This window comes from Mizuhopecten yessoensis, unplaced genomic scaffold (genome assembly GCF_002113885.1).
Source record: "Mizuhopecten yessoensis strain PY_sf001 unplaced genomic scaffold, ASM211388v2 scaffold4535, whole genome shotgun sequence".
NCBI classification, from domain to species: Eukaryota; Metazoa; Mollusca; class Bivalvia; order Pectinida; family Pectinidae; genus Mizuhopecten; species Mizuhopecten yessoensis.
Window position 1 is genome coordinate 1,744,180 of NW_018405595.1, and position 4,433 is coordinate 1,748,612.

Sequence of the window (4,433 nt, forward strand, 5' to 3'; positions counted from 1 at the left end):
GGGGCCCCTTTGGAAACCGTTTCATCTCGCTCGCACCACTTGTGTTTACTGCCTAGTCAGGTGACGTTATCGGCGCTATTTTTAGCAGGGCTTTCCCGAACAATTCAAGTGGTCAAACTGGACATTTGGAACGGACTATGAATATGGGGATAGCGAGGTAACATAAGTGGAAGTGCATACAATACATACATTCATTAAAAAAAAAACGCCTTTTCACGCGATGTCCCTTTAATTAAAGCATTTACTGACAAATTGTTTTGAAGGCATCTTGTTTTATAAATATAATGTTTGATCATAATTAAAATTTCATTATCTAGTCCGTCGCCTATTCCTGACTGTGACACTAATCCAAAAAGGAAGGATTCCTTATTTAAAGAAAATGGGATAATTAAAGGTTCTAGTAATGTTTAAAAACTGTATAGGAAATTTTGTACAATGGCACACTCCCATAATGTATGAATTATTGTTTCTCTATCTAGATTACAAAAAAACACATAAAGGATTATTAGAGAGACCGGCTTTGCATAGATATATATTTGTTGTCAAAATATGATGGAGAATTCTTACTTGGAGCCACTGGAGTTTTGTATTAGTAGTTGTGCGAAATGGAATTTGATATATTTTCTCCCATTTGTTGTCCCTATGTCAAATATTTCTACCCATTTCTTCCTACCAGTTGGAATTATCTTATTTTCAGAAAGTATTACATAAAAGTCATTAGCTCCTTTGGTGTTTTTGTAAAAAAAAATAAAAAAAATAAGGGGAATCATTGGATGCACTAAGCCTACAGTGGTATTATGCCCAATTTTGTTTTGATTAATATATCTTCTAAGAGCTGACAGGACATCATAATACGGCAGAAAGTTTGTGCTTAAATTGTATTTGTTATTAAATTCATCATGTGTATAAAATGTATGTGTGGGGGATTTTTTTTATCAAATCATTAAAAATAGTAATTCCACATCTATACCATTTAGGATAAAATACACACTTCTGTTTTATAGTTAAACTTTTATTATACCATAAAGGCAATTTTAAAAACGATTGTCCCTTTTCCCTTACAAGATCTTCGTTATAAGAAAGTCTACTCCCTGCTTTAAATACATCTTTCCAGAACAAATTTGTACTTGTATTTTGGCATATAGATATATATTTATTACCACAGTTAAAGAGAAGATTAATATTGATACATGTATATGTTTTTAATATCTCCTGCCATATGCCTTGTTTTTGGAGAAGCCTCCTTATCCAACTTAATTTTAAAGATTCTATCAATGACAATAATTGTACCATCTTAAGACCTCCATCTCTATAATTTTTAACAACAACATATCTCTTTATTCTATCAACCTTACCATTCCAAAGTAATTCATAAAGGATACAATTGAGTTTATGAAGAAATTTGTCACTGGGATTTGGTAAAGAAATAAACAAGTGATTAAATCGGGATACCATTAATGACTTTATGACATGTATTTTACCAATAGGTGTAATAGATCTTCTTTTCCATGAAGTAAGAATAGATTTAAGCTTAACAAGTTTTTTTTTTTTTATCAAAGTTTAGTTTTGGTATCCTATAGATCTACATGAAATTCTACTCCAAGAAGCTTAAACTGTTCTTCACTCCACTGAAGATTTACTTCCGGTAATAAAATATCATTACTGTATCTCTTACTCCCTATCCATACTACTTGTGTTTTGTTCAGATTAATTTTTAGACCAGATATTCTAGCAAAAGTGTTCAATTCCTTTATAGATTCAGTCAGCGACTCCTCTGATCCATCTAGTATAAGTGAACTGTCATCTGCATATTGTGAAAATATAATTGGAAAATTGTTAATACTTATACCTTGAACTTTCCTGTTATTTCTCAATCGAATTGCTAGCATTTCAGCGCAAAGAATAAAAATATACGGTGCGATTGGATCACCTTGACGACAGCCTCTTTTGACATTGAAAAATTGAGAAAGATTACCTCCTTGGTTTATAGCAAAACTAATATTACAATGAAAAACTTTAATCCAATTTCTAATGTTATTTCCAAAATTAAAAAACTCTAACACTTCATCAATGAATTTCCATGCGACTGAATCGAATGCTTTCTCAAAATCGATCATAAGTAACATCCCAGGTATATCTTTTTCTTCAGTATAATGCATTATATCATAAATAAGCCTAGTATTTTCACCTATATATCTACCTGCCAAAAATTCAGTCTGATCTGTGTTGATAAGTTGAAATACTGCTTTTACCCTACCTGCTATTGTTCCTGAAGCTATTTTATAAACTATATTCAAAAGAGAAATAGGATGTCAGTTTTTGATGAAGTGTCTAGGTTTATTATCTTTTGAAATGCAAGTAATAATACCCTGTCTTTGAACAATGGAAAGTTGACCTATTTCATAACCAAACTTTATAGATCTAACTACAAAATCACCAAGTTGTCTCCAAAAACATTAAAAAAAATCAGTAGTGAAACCATCAGACCCTGGGCTTTTATTATGTTTCATATTTTTCATTGTCAAAGAGGCTTCGTCAAGTGTAATAAGACCTTCTAATTTATTAGATTCTATTCTATTCAATATATGAACTTAAAAAATTTCTAAATAATCTTCTAAATCAGCATCCTCTATATATGTTACTGTCTGCTGCATATAGGTTTTCATAAAATAATCTAACTTCGTCAAGGATTTCTCTCTGATTTGTAACAATTTCTCCATTTTCTTTTTTCCAATTTCTGAATAATTTTAGAAGTGAAATTTCTATTCTCCAAGTTAAAAAAAATATTTGGTAGGCTTTTCCCCCTTCCTCTAACCACTTAGCTCTTGATCTTATAATACTTCCTTTGATCTTATGTAGCCTGATATTTTCTAACTCGTTTTTTTCTCATTTAGTTCCTCAACATCTACATTATCCCTGTCTTCCAAAACTTGTATTAAATCTTTAAGTTCTTTTTCTCTAGAGTTTTTTTTTCTTATACGAGGTATTTGAAACAGTTACCCCTCTTATTTCCAGTAGGGGAGTATCTAAGAAAAGTTGATCATCAATTGTAAACTGAATTAATTCATTTGGGATTTCCGATTAACTATTAACGTTATATATAGGTAGAGAATGCTGTAATTTAACTGAAGTAATTGTTTTATTGATATCATCAATAACGTCTTTATCAGATAATAGAGAGTTATTAAACTTCCACAGCCCCTTTCCCCTCTTAAATGTATTAAACTTTTGAGAAATTTTTGGAGAAGAATGATCCGATCTGTATCCAGCATCTATACCTGCATTGTTAAACTCCACCCAATAAACTGGATTTTGGTTTAACCAGATATTAGAGAGTCCGCAATTATTCAGAGTACTCTTTATGCTTTCTATCCATGCGAAGAAACCATTTTTTTCTTCGTTGATAATAATTGATAATCTATACAAAATATTACTTATTTTACCTCCTTTACCTCGAATCAGTTTTGACCAATATGATATCATTCGGGTCTTAATTTCTATACCAAGAGGATGCCTGCCGAGCTCTCCATAAACCATGATGTCAGGACACGGACTTAGATAACAGTAATAATCTAATTCCGTGGTCAGGGGTGGAAGTCGGTGAGCCGTACGTGCACTAATTACGGCTTCGACAGGTGACCTGTAAAATATGATCATTTTATAAAGATTAGACTCTAGACAGCTATCAGAGGTAAAACGTGGTGTATAAAAATGGCGATGAAAATAGACACTATCAGTAGGTAGACAGCTATCGCAGGTAAAACGTGGTGTATAAAAATGGCGATAAAAACAGACACTATCAGTAGGTAGACAGCTATCAGGGACGTAAACAGGACTATGAGTATGTGGAAGCATACGAAGCGCGGAGTAGGGGGTGGGTTCGGGAGGGGGATTACCCCCTCCTGAGTTTGGGGGGGTTCCGGAGGGGTCTACCCCCCTCCCCGAGATTTTTTTTTGAATCTGGAACTCATTCTGGTGCAGTTTGAGACATAAAATAGCTATCATTTTCATATTTGTCTTGTAGTTTTTTTTATCAAATGCGTAATAATTAGTTCCATATGAACAAGGAAAATTTTCGTTAAATAGTCAACAAAAAACCCCAATATCAATGAGATAATGAATTCACTGAGGGCCCAGGGTTATATGAGTTGTTAAAGTTTATCACATAAAGTTCTACAATGTGAACCTTGTTAAAAGTATACTTGAAAAAAATACGTGGAAGTCCGTGCGTACGCCTGGTTACGTCCCTGGCTATCACAGGTAAAACGTGATGTATACAAAAAGTAGGGTCATCCGATCCCTAGTGTAACCAGCTGTAACACACACACATCTTACACATACTCATACATCCTGGGCATAAACAAATAGAGCGCGTGTCCGGTTTTCCTTATCTAGTCGGCTAAGCATGTAAGGCAGGAATTCACAGAAGGACT